Here is a 13,651-nt window from a genome sequence, read left to right on the forward strand (position 1 = left end):
TTTTTAATTTCTGTCATGCCCTCGTTGTCTTCTGGCAGAGTAGGGTCAAAACCTTATGATTATATAATCGAATAATAATAATATAAAAGGCACAAGGTATATTTCACACAAAATACAGATAATCATTAACTTTACAACTTAGAACTTCATTTTAAATCTATCTTTTAAACTGTCTATATACTATCATCTTCTGTTATTCATTTAATTCTCCTAAATCAACACTATAATGGAGTCTATTAGTCTGTATAAATAACGCAATCAGACTAATCTAAAAAACCAGTATAGTATCTTAAAATGCAACCACAATTAATATTCTTAAAATTTGTTTCCGCTTTACATTAACATTATAAGATACGAAACTCTCTTAATATCATTGAATTCGTATAAAACTTATACAACTATATGTATCAAGAATAAGTACAATACCCATCAAAATTTGAAAAAAATATAAACTACCCTCTATATAAATCAATCTCCAATTCATTCTCTCTAAAATCAATTCGTACTAACTTGTTCATTTAAATTTTCGATTTTCTCAGCTCTCATGGCATCCTTAATTACATTACAACGTCTATTCGAAAAGTGACGGGCTGCTACAAACATAAGGTATAAGGTATGTTCGTGTCGGACGGCACCTGGGATTTCTCCCATCTCCGCGTGTGTTTCGTTGTATCGAGGACAGTACACTGTCAAGCCAGAGACTTGAAAGTGTGTGGGCCGTGTCTGTGCAGTGTGATATGTTGTGCCCATTGTTTATCCGGCTTATTGGCCGCCAGGCCCCTAGTGGGGCCCAACGTTGCCCATACCCTGCCACGCGGAGGCTAGCCGGGTGTATCCAGTATCACAACAAATTGCTCTGGCAGGTCCTGCCACCTAGTTTCCTGGGATTTCAGTGGCTAGGACCTATAAAAAAAAAAAATTGCGTTTGACATTAATGCTTAATGGGATTGCTGCTACAAACATAGTGATAATAAGCATACTTAAGGGAGTGGTGACTTAATCCGCTTTGAAATACAGGCTGGCCTCGATTAACGCGATTAATTCATCCCTCGAGCGCATCGCGCAAAACGCGTTAATGGAATATAATAATCAATAGGAAAAATTATAATTGGTCCTTGACCTTCTGGAATGTCCATAAAGAATTTTAAAAATACCTTTTAAATAACTTTTTAATAGTATACAATGTAAAAGATAATGAAATTAATTATGGAATTAAATGTTTATTGCATAAAACACGGTTCCCAAACTGTGCACCGCGGAATATTTTAAATTTTCGAGGGAAACACAGCGATACTCGACATCTGTCGGACACCGCGCGAACTACTAGCTCGAGGTAGTTCACAGTTTCAACATTTCTTATTAAGTTGTTTGAACCTAACTACTAAACGGAACTGTTGGGTATTTCTTTTGGTCTGGGTGCGCCTTGAAAAAATTACTGAGACACTAAGAGCGCCGTGAACCGATAAAATTTGGGAACCTCTGACATAAAATACACAATGAAGAAATGATTGTTGCGGAAATATTTGAACAGTGTTGACTTTCTCTTTTCATCAATCAATTTCCTATAGCCGACAACAATCTTCTCTGGACCCTGGCGAAATAAATATCGCAGAGAACCTCACCACCTTTTGTTTGAGGTTCTCTGCGATACGAAGGATTTCATCTAGTTCTTTTACCGTTATCTCCTTCGCTGTAACATTTTCATCTGGCTCATTTAAAAATTTGAATTTTTATGCAAGTGACTTTATTAGCAGGAAACAAACAAGTAACACGTCTTCTTCCAATGGTTGATGGAACACACCGAGGCGGGCAGCAGGCAAACGTTGGTTTATTGCCCGTCCGACTCGCAGTAAGCTTAACTTAACGCGCGATTCAAATCTTTTCAACTATCGCATAAAAAAAAAAAAGATCGCGTTAACTGGAAATTCTGCATCGTGTAAAGTGAAAAGTGGTATAATCTTTTCAATTAGCGTTAACTGAAAATAAACGTTAATCGAACTCGTGTTATGCGAGGCTTGGCTGTAGTGTTTTTCTGAGGGCGCATTGGGCCAGACGATTTTCCCACTCTTGGAAGAAACACTTTTGGAAAGCGGATTTCGAAATTACCGAAAGTTATAACCGTCGAACTGGTCTTTATTGTTTGTACATCCATCAAATTAACTCCTTTCAGGGTTTGTTTGTTCCTCTCTCCCTCCAGGGGAAAAAAAAAGCTCCATATGTGCTGAATAAAGAGTCTGCTAGATTTCAATGTCGGACAAAAAAAAAAAAAAAACACTCCTATACAAGTAGTGCTAATGCGACGGTGAAGTAACCAGCCTTTGGAGTTCCACTTTTCCACTTCTCTTTTTTTGTTGAACAACATCACAAAGGCGTCTGAGAACTTAATCGTACAATTCTACATTAATTTTTTGTTGTTCTGAAGCTTATTTGTGGTGGTCAATATCCTCATAGACATGAAAACGGTAGCAACATATTTCGTTTCGCTAAGCTATTCTTTGGGTCTGGGAAAGGAAGGAATCTTCTGCTGGGCCTGCTGCTTGCTTGCGTGATCATACCCGTAAACGACAGTTTCATCTCTAGTTATGATGCGTTTAAAAAATAGTAGTAGTGGCAAATGATGCAAGAAAGCAAGCTTATATGGCATCAGCATAATAAAAAAAAAAAAACACACACACTACACAGTTCACTCATCCATACCATCCAGGTATGGATGAGTGAAGAAGGAATTTGCCAAATTCTTCGTGAATTTATTCAACCCATCCACTTCCACAACAACAGATGGAAGCTTGTTCCAGCAATCAACCACACGCTGGCTGAAGGCAACTTCTACACATCTATCCTGCATTCATCCTTCCTCAATTTGAATTTATGCCTCCTCTTGTGTGCAGTCTCAGCAAGTGGAAGAGTGCCATTAACATTTAATTTATTCAATCTATTCAAGGCTTTAAACACCTCAATCAGATCTCCCCGCAGGTGCAATTTGCAGAACTGAATTCTTTCTAGGTAAGAGTAACCTTTTGTAACCTTCACCAATTTGGTTGCCCTTCTCTGCACCTGTTCCAGCACATGTAAAATCCTTCATAAAGGCCTCCAGATCCCTATACAGCACTCATGATTCAGCCTAACCATGGCCTTATACAAAGGAATAACCTGCTCCTTATCCCTGCAAGCAAAGTTTCTGTATATCATTCACAAAACCCCATGAGCTGTCCTCACAGAATATCTGCACTGCTCAGAGAATTTCAAGCTGACTGTAAAATTACCACCAGATCTTTTTCATTCTCCCCTACACTGAGTTAATAACTACCACACAGTTAATAAGTTACTGTGGGGTTACTGCTACCCATATGCAGTACCTTGTATTTGTCAATGTTAAACTTCAACTGCCATTTCTACAGCCGATCGATCCAATTTCCTTAGATATTGTTGCAGTAGCTCACCCCGATGACCGTTGTTAAACACCCTATCAATCTTTGTATCATCTGCAAACTTAGACAAAATGATATACCTTCATCAATATCACTGATAAATATCGAAACAACAATGGACCCAGCACTCAACCTTAGAGAAGTACCCCAATAACATTATTCACGATGAGCAGTGCCCATTGATAACCACTCTGTCTTTCTTCCACTTAACCATCCCTTTAAGCCACATTGCTCCAGTTTTTACAGTAATACAAACTGGAGCAATGTGGCATTAAGAAAAATTATGTGCAACAGTATCAATAGCCTTCCTGAAATCTAAGTACAGTAGATGGTGTCAAAATTAATGCATGCATCCAGTTCCTTGGTCACTGCATCATAATAACCTATCATATTGGTTAGACAAGACCGCCCCTTAACAAATCCATGCTGTAATTGCAGTATACTTGCATGCCTGTCCAGATGGTTCTGCATTACTTCTTTAACATATGATTCCATTATTTTCCCAGGAACGGATGTTAAGTTAACAGGTCTGTAATTACTCACGTTGCCTTTTGACCCCCCCCCCCACATTTATGAATTAGGAATATATTTTCACATCTCCAGTTCACAGGGTCCTCCCTGAATCTAAGGATACTCTCATAATTATGGCTAAGGGTTTGCTTACTTCCTTTGCTACCTCCCTTAATATAACTAGAGATTCCATCCATCCCAGGTGGCTTTTTCATGTCCATCTTCAACAATTTCTCCACACTTTCCTTTCAGTTATCTCAAAGTCATACAGTTCCTCGTCAAAGTCTGATTCCACATTATCAAATTACACAGTGATCGCTGCCACCCAGCATGTCTTTTACCTGCAGATTCTTAATGCATGAAGAATCACTACTGATAACCAAATCAAGAGATATCCAATTCTGGCATCCACTTCCCTAAAGAATTCCTCATGTGTGAATGTAGATGCAAAATAACTATTCATTTTTTCTGCAACCTGAGCTGTGTCATCAACAGTTAACCGATCAAGTGGCCCAATTTGATTCGACATCTTTCTTCTAGTGTTAATACAAGCATAGAAGTCTTTGCTGTTTTTCTTTGCATCCTTTTCCAGAGACTTCTCATAATCTGCCTTTGCTAGCCTAACCTCCTTTGTGACTTGATCACAGACTAATTTATATCTATCATAGGCTTCTGTATCACCTGATAATTTATATGCATTCCATGCACTTTTCTTCTCTGCCAATAGTTTCAATAGTTTATCCGACATCCATTTAGGTCTAAGCCTTGAACACCATTTCTTTATTGGTATGAAAAGACTAGTAGTTTCTTTGATTACTTCCCTGAATACTTCCCATTTAGAATTTACTGTTGGTATCATCATCAGTTTGTCCCACTGCACATAATTTAACTGTCTGAGACATCTGTACTCAACTTTATGAAAGCAAAAGCCTTTTCCTTTACCCTTGACAGCAGTTATGTCTTTATGAAATTCCATATTATGAAATTACACTGTCATCACTGCCACCTAGTGGTTCCTTTATCTGCAGATTCTTAATGCATGAAGAATCACTGCCGATTCTTCTGATAAATAACAACAATCTATCCTGCAGTTCGCTCTCAAATGCCTTTCAAAACATATATGTTAATGTAAGAACATTAACATATTGTCTAATGATATACCCGTTGTTATAGGTTTATTAATTGTGTTTAATAATGGCAGTTCTGTATTTATATTTCTCCAAGCTGTATTCTCTTCAATCGCTGCATGGGTCTTGCCCCTTTTATATATATATATATATATATATGACAGCTTTTCTTTGATAAAGGAAAGAATATTTATTTATATCTTGGTCTGCCATAAATGACAGGAGCACAATAGAGCATATGGAATGCTGCATTACTATTTCTACTTCAGTTCTTTAGAACAATCTTCCTTCGTCTGTTTCTGAAAAATCACAATCCATTTCAAGCAACCCTACACTTCGAATAAGAAAGAAATTAAGATTAATTACATGCAGATATTTATTAACCTTTGAGACTTTTTCAAGTTTAATTAGGTGAGCACAAACAATATTATGTTAATATATTAAGTATATTTAAGCAATTTCTTATTGTGTTCTTCCACCAAAATTTCTGGTGTTCAATATTAATCTCAACGGTTGACCAGAAGGTGAACCAAAGAGATCAATGTTTCTAGAATGGAACTTTGAGAGCCAAGGCGAACATTTCTTAATATTCAAAATATCTTCACTATAAACGATACCTTGAATCTTCTCCATAGGATTTTCATTGCATCAATAACTCTGAAACTATTTTTTTAACTCAGAGCAGCAGTGGGCATTAAGAGTTTCTTCTGGTTCAAAATGTTTGAAAACTATTTATCCTATAAAATGAAGTGTACAAAGTTATATATATCAGGATATAAGAACCATACCTGTTCACTGACGAGACGCTCGTACCTCGTACACAATTTAACAAGTCAGTGATGAGATGTCAGTGCAGTGACATGTTTAGTGACGAAGCCTGCCTCTAGAAATTCTTTCAACAGGAATTTAAACAGTTGTGTCAGCTACAAATAAAGTTTAAAAAGCAAAAAATGTATTTTCAACTACTGCATTAACTATCACATTAATATAGAAAGCATGTACTCATTCAAAGTATAAAATCTCTGCTTCAGATGCATTACTGCATATAAATCAAGAATCAGATTTTGGGGAACATAATTCGATTAAACTAAATTGAGATACCTAAGTGCTAATATTACTCTGCATATGTTGTAGGGTGCATGCAAGATACTTTTCTCCCTCTCTCTCTTTCCTTCTTTGATACCCAGGGTCTAGGTGTGTCAAGATGGATGTTCCACTACTTTAGTCAAAATGTAACTGGAAGTTCTGATATTATCAAAGTAAAGGATTCTGCGACAGGGAACAACGTTTTCGAATCGAATATACCTTAAACTCTCTTTCGGATTTAAGTCCAATGATGACTGGCCTATCTGAGGATTTTATTTATTTATTGTGGAGGCAACTCAAGTCAAATTAGCATTAGCATTAGTAGAGGCATTTGATGCAAGAAAGCAAGCTTATGCAGCATCAGCCAAAAAAAAAAAAAAAAAAAAACCCACTTCCACTTCACCCCTCTGTTCGTTCAAAATACCTGTCCAGCTGAGCCTTAAACTTATTTAGGCTATCAACCTCCACCACAAGGGATGGAAGTCTGTTCCACCAACCAACCACCCGCTGGCTAAAGGCAAATTTCCGCACGTCTATCCTACATCTGTCTTTCCTCAATCTGAATTTATGCCCTCTCAGGTGATTTTTCTGAGCTAGAGGAAGAATCCCATCAGCATTGAGCATGCTTAAACCATTCAAGGCTTTATACACCTCTATCAGATCACCTCGCTGGTGCCGAGTCTCCAGACACTGTAATTTGCAAAACTTAAGCCTTTCTTCGTAAGAGCACCCCTTTGTTCCATTTACTAATCTTGTTGCCCTTCTCTGTACTCGTTCCAGCAGCTCTACATCCTTCTTGAAATGAGGCCTCCAGACCTGTATACAGTACTCTAGGTGTGGCCTGACCATCGCCTTATACAATGGAATAATCACCTCCTTATCCCTGCTGGAAAAATTCCTGTATATCATTGACAATACTCCATGAGCTACTCTTGCAGCCCGTCTGCACTGCTCAGAGAACTTCATATCTGCCTGCACAACCACCCCCAAGTCCCTTTCATTCTCTACCACTGTCAGTGTAGTACCACAGAGTTGATACGTTGCTCTGGGGTTGCTGTTTCCCATGTGTAGTACTTTACATTTATCAATGTTAAACTTCATTTGCCACCTCTCAGCCCATCTGCTCAACCTTTCCAGATCCTGTTGCAGCAGCATAGTGTCAGTAGTGTCCTTGACAACCCTGCCAACCTTTGTATCGTCTGCAAACTTGGACATTAAGCCCGATATACCATCATCAATATCATTTATAAATACAGAAAACAATAATGCATAGTGGCATCATTGCATAGTGGCGTCAATTATGACGCCACTATGCAATGTGTTAAGATATCGTACAGATGAAGATTGATCAGTGGTGTGGTGTGGTGTAGTGTAGTGCTGGATTATGTTGTTGGTGTTCAAAGTCTCGTCTCTTATACCAAATCGCGGCAGAAATTGCAGCCACCTGGTTTCAGTCCCTGGCAGGTGGAATCGAGCCAGAGTCTACTGCTCTAGCCTGCCTGTAGGGCTCTCTTCCCGTACGTGAAGAGAGGGAAATGTGTTTACAAAGATCCCCACCCCAGATGTAGAAACAATATTCCATGATAGAGAAATCTGGGATTTGTATAGACAACAGCAACTGTTTGAATGAAAAGTAATGCCGAGAGCAAAAGAGAACAGTTTTTTCAGATGCCGAGGAAGCAATGTTCATAATGTGCTTATGACAAGAGATTAGAAGACGGGGTAATCACCAATAGAGTTATGATCTTGCCTAGAAAGCGGAGTATCATCGATGATAAGCATAGAAGCAGAAGAATCTTTTTTGCAATATATAAGACAGGACTAAATTTTAGAAGGATTTAAATCAACTAAGTTATCTTTGCCCCATTGGAGAGAGAATTACCTGGAGATCAGCAATTAACGAATCTGTAGTAGATATTCAAGAAGCTGAGGCTGTTTGTTGGTTTCACAAACTGAAGGATGGAATGCAATGCGCCATCATCAGCAAAACTACGGATAGGATTTCCAGTGAATGAAATAAGGTCATTAATATACAAGAGGATAATGGTGGGGGGGGGGGGGAATTAACTGAACCTTGAAGAACACCAGCATTAGTGGATGCTGGTGTTCAAGGATAATCCATACATAGTTAACATAAGACAGAATATCACCAGTAGACCGACACGGACGGAATTCATACTGGCGATGGTTGATCAGATGGAAGGTTTCTAGACAGTTTAATAGTATTTCCCCATTACTTTAGAATGCGTAGAATAAGTGCAATGGGACGATAACTGGATGGGTGCGATTTGTCACTCATTTTAAGAACTAGCTGGATATGAGCATATTTCCAAGCATCTTTGGAACAAGAAAGTGAAAAAAGGCAACACAGAAAGATTAGGAGCACCGGTTTGCTTGCAGCCGTGAAGGGTATTGTGTACGGCGTGTGCACTTTGTATGCAATAAAGAGTTCTTTTGAGAAAAAGTGGAAATATACCTTAAGGGCATGGAGCTTTATTAGCATCAAGATTGATGAAAATCCTTTTGACATCGTTTTGATGGAAGACCACAGGACGCATTGAATGGAGTACACTGGGAATGGTGGGAGGTGGGTTACCAAGATCATCAATACACAATCTGGAAGAAAAATAGGATGCTTGTAGATCAGATTTTTCTTTGGCTGAAGTGGCAATAGAACCATGTGGTTTTGACAGAGGTCGGAACAGAGAAGGATAAACGATACGGCCAATAACCAGAATGCAGAAATAGACAAGAATGCTTGGCTACTATTTGGACAAGAAAGTTTTGTACTCTGCCTATTCAATAACTAATTTACAAACGTTGCTGTTGTTGTTATTTGATTTTTAGGAGCATTAGCAAATAAGGCCATATTGCTCCGGGGATATGCGGTGGTCAATCCCTGATCTTTCCCAATCCTCCGTATTTGGTGGTCACGGGCTCGAACCCCGGTCTAATCAAGAAGCTGCTCCTGCCCACCCGGCTACGGAGGCGCCACAATTGTTGTGATCATTGGATCACAACAATTGTGATCCAATGAACCCGGAAATGAACCCGGAGATTTTTTTTTTTTTTATGTTCTTGAGTCAGGGCGGCACCTAGGCAAATGCCCATCTCCAACCACACAAAACCTCTGTCAAACGGCCTGAAAAAAAATGTGTCAGGCCTCTTCGAACTAGCAAGCAGCCAACACCAGGGCAGCTGCCGCCTAATGCCCGTCCCAAGCTCGAGAAGCCAGGTCTGGATTCATTATTCATGTCAGTGCTCAGCACACTAAAATCCCGCACACGCCGGAAGTAATGCAATATCAGCGGATAACCCAGAGATCTGGAAAAAAGCTAATTACGATATGCTACATTCTTCTCTTGAACAGCCACCCCTCTTGGTTAGCACAGTTGTTAGAATCGCAATCATTGCCACACCAGGTGGAAAAGATCCAAGTTCGAGAACCGTCGCTGGCGTGAGGAATTTTTAAAATCCTCTTTTTTACAACTTGGCTGAGTTAGTCGATCTCAGGCATGGGGTAGCATGGACATTTTCTCCTAGAAAACAGAAAATCGACCACAGAACACAAGCAATTTACAGACAGTACAAACGGAGCAATATACTCTTAGTCACGACTGGAAGCCAACTAGGAAAACAACAGCAACTTGGACAGCCTTAGCACATTTATTGGAAAACACATGGTTTAGATAAAGAACAAAATTTTAGGGTCAAGTGTGGAATAAAGGATTCCATCCCTACAAGAATACTGGCATAGTGGGCCTACAGAATAATTACACAGACACGATCTGAGCAAACACTGACATCAGAAGATTTGAAACAGAAATTCGACCAGGGAATGGAAGAAAAGGAATCTCGCCGATCATCCAATTTTGCATTCTTGTAATGCCAAATACGAGGTTGAGAATGGTCACGAGAAAAAGGCTTCACTGGAAAAGAGAATGACCAAGTTATGCTCTGAGGTGCATAGAGGACCACTCACCTCGACGGGTTCTTAGCAGTGTTGTTTGTGGGAAAAAAGATCAAGCGTGCTGGCTGCATGGTTAGATTGTCTGGTATTCTGATAGGTAAATGGACAATCTGTGCGAGGTTATTAGTAACTACAAAAACCTCAGCATCTCGACGAGCCAGGTCCATGTGACTAGAAAATGGATATAAGCTGGACTTGGGAACAATAACATCACCAATGAAAATTACCCCACTGTTAGAAAAGTTGGACTGGAGAAAATCAAGTTTCAAAGAAAGGAAGTCAACAGTTCCAAGTGAATAGTGAAGTTGGGAGAACGACAGAGGCTACAGAATTTGGTAGAGAGAGAGAGATTTTTTAAGCAAGAGAAGATCGAAAAGAGGAGATTCCAAATTACTTAGTCTCTGTGATGAAATATCAGAACGGCCATATGCACAAATACCACCTTTGAAGTGAAGGAATCATACAGCGAATAATTCAGACAACTGAGATGAGCAGAGTTGAATCAATCGATAAGTGGGATTCTGTCAGAAAATGCACATGGGGTTTGGCAGACCATAAGTGGAAATGGACATCACTAAGATTAAAATTGAGACCAAGTATATTTGTGAAATGAACGAGAAAATGTTTCGGAGGTTTAGATCTTTTTGCATTTATGTTTCTTCTATTAGTTACACAATTCATGGTGTACAGTATTCAGAAATAAGAAAGGGTGGCGAAGGCATGCCGTATGAAGGAATTCTGTTGTTATAGTAGGGTTTTAGGTGCATTAGCGACTAAGGCTATATTGCGCTGCGTACACTATCTGTAAATTGCATGTGTCCTGTGGTCCATTTTCTTTTTTATGGATGAAAAACATAAGTTTCTGGGGAGAAAAAACCATGCCACCCTCGCCTGAAACCTAGTAACCCAGCCATGTTGCGCAAAAATCCCATAAAAATTCTTTACGTTATCGACGGAACTCTAACGTAGGTCTTTTCCATTTGTTATGGGGAGGATGGCAATCCTACTAACTGTGCTACTTACAAGGGCTACAAAGTAATGAATTTTTTGGATATGGGGTAGACATGGTTAGAATATACCCAGCTCCTTGAAATAACATAACATAACCCCTGGCTTTTAGCCGTGAAGGGTATTGTGTACGGCATGTGCGTTTGTATGCAATAAAGAGTTCTTCTTATAACGTAGCCTCGATAATTCCCCGCGTATACACACTACTTGGACTCCCTCCGGTCACTATCTGGCAGAGTAGAGACAGCCAGATTATACACTAGCTGATCTAGAAGCCCCTTGGAGAGTGACCAACAGGTTCGGTCTGGTGGCTGTCTAGCGGCCGGCCTGTGAATACCGTTTTAAAGCTGTACCCTCGAAATGTAAGGGAGATTGATCTCGCCCTGATGTCCAACATAACCTCGAAAGACATCAATCATACTGCATGATAGAAGAGATGTGATGAGTTGCCGGTGCTTTGCACTGGAGAGAAACCTATAGGTCTCTCTCCAGTGGAAGGGATTATCAAGTATCTAGGTGCTGGACCTGATAGAGTTTCAGTTCTGGACCACTATGCTGAAGTAGTAGTGTCCATATCCATGCCAGGATCTCAGGAGAAAAGTTTACATTATCAGGATTAATATCAGTTTTTATTTTGGTTCAATTCCGTGCTCCCCATTCACTACGAAGCCAAAATGGGACACCCACTACCTGGTTTGTTTGTTATTTGGTTTTTAGGAGCATTAGCAACTAAGGCCATATGTCCAACATAACCTCGAAAGACATCAATCATACTGCATGATAGAAGAGATGTGATGAGTTGCCGGTGCTTTGCACTGGAGAGAAACCTATAGGTCTCTCTCCAGTGGAAGGGATTATCAAGTATCTAGGTGCTGGACCTGATAGAGTTTCAGTTCTTGACCACTATGCTGAAGTAGTAGTGTCCATATCCATGCCAGGATCTCAGGAGAAAATTTACATTATCAGGATTAATATCAGTTTTTATTTTGGTTCAATTCCGTGCTCCCCATTCACTATGAAGCCAAAATGGGACACCCACTACCTGGTTTGTTTGTTATTTGGTTTTTAGGAGCATTAGCAACTAAGGCCATATTGCTCTGGGGATATGTGGTGGTCATTCCCTGACCTTTCCGCATTCTCCGTATTTGGTGAGCACGGGCTCAAACCCCGGTATAATCAAGAAGTGCCCACTACCTGACAAGTAATAAATTCGTTAGGGAGTGGGGCACCATATACACACTGCCGCCGCTAGTCTAAATCCTGTCCCTCGGACCATGAGGGTGTAGGTAGGGCATTGGCATGGTTAATCCTGGCAGGCAAACCATACCAGGACCACCTTTCTTGTCGAAGCAGCAGCAGCCAAAGTGGTGGTGAAGCTGGTAGCCTTAACCACCAGGATTCCATTTTCCGAGTTGCAGAGCACGGTAAACATGCCGGATTGATGTACTGTTAGGCTGGAACCTAGGCTATGTGCATTGGTCCTTCCCCTCGCCACGTACAGTTGCCCAATTCGAGGGGCTTGCTTTTAGAAGCGTATTTGAACCGACCACCGCTGATTTACAAATGTCATCATATATTCCTGATCTTCAGAACATGAGTAAAATTCTTCTCTTGTCCACTATCACAGTCATTTGTTCCACTGCTGTCCAGCTAAACGCTAGCTTGCTTGTTGTTGTGGGTTTTTAGGACCATCACCCACTGAGGCCATGCTCCTTGCACATTGTCTGCAAATTGCGTGTGTTCTGAGGTCGATTTTCCGGGAGGAAAAACCATGACACCTTCCCCTGACACCGACTAACCTCAACCCAACTGTGAAAAAGGGCAGGTAAAACTTCCTCCGTCATCAATGGGACTCGAACTCTGTTTTTTTTCCACCCGTTCTGGGGAGGACGGCGATTCTACCAACTGTACCATCCACGAAGGTGCTAGTTTTCTCTATTTCGTTCAGGTGGTTAACTAAGCTCCCATTCATATCCCTAGTAGCTTTCTCTAAACACTACATTGAATTTTTGAATACATACTCGTTCAGTGATTAACTCGATTTTTCAGGTATAATCTTTTCTCACCTTCTGAATATTTATCACTAAGATTGTGAACATAGTCCTAAATGTTATTTTTAGGTGTTAAAATCAAAACTTCAGGCTTTACTCTCATCTCGAGCTGATTCACAGAATCAAAGTTTACATATGATCCTTTCAAACCAATAAGTCTGATCATTAAAATCCAATTGTCCAAGATACAATTGAATGTTCTTCTCTTCATGTCTAACTTACAGACATTAATATAGCTTGACGCATGTTTTATCTTGACATTCGCAACTCCTGAAATGAAAATCCTTCCATCTCTTTAGGTTCGCATCTGACTCATTACTCTCATCAGTTCCACCTAGTTCATCCAAAATATGTTGTCGTTCATTGAAATCTTTCTTTTCCTACCGAAGTAACGACCAACTTCATAAACTTACTTAAGTGTTCATACCAATATTCCAGAAATGACAACCCGACGTTGTTTACCTTCTACTT

General features: G+C 39.9%; 1 protein-coding gene across 6 annotated transcripts in view; it reads right to left on the reverse strand.

The window, feature by feature from the left end:
* Positions 1-13,651, reverse strand: part of LOC150087215 (tyrosine-protein phosphatase Lar-like) — a 1,652,393-nt gene that overhangs the window by 1,379,364 nt on the left and 259,378 nt on the right. For all 6 annotated transcript variants that reach the window (XM_090371077.1, XM_090371082.1, XM_090371081.1 and 3 more), the window contains one exon: positions 5,854-5,988. The gene's annotated coding sequence lies outside the window, so the exon portion shown is untranslated. The remainder of the gene's footprint in view (positions 1-5,853; positions 5,989-13,651) is intronic.

This window comes from Mastigoproctus giganteus, chromosome 4 (assembly GCF_048544385.1).
Source record: "Mastigoproctus giganteus isolate SK-2022 chromosome 4, ASM4854438v1, whole genome shotgun sequence".
Taxonomy (NCBI): Eukaryota; Metazoa; Arthropoda; class Arachnida; order Uropygi; family Thelyphonidae; genus Mastigoproctus; species Mastigoproctus giganteus.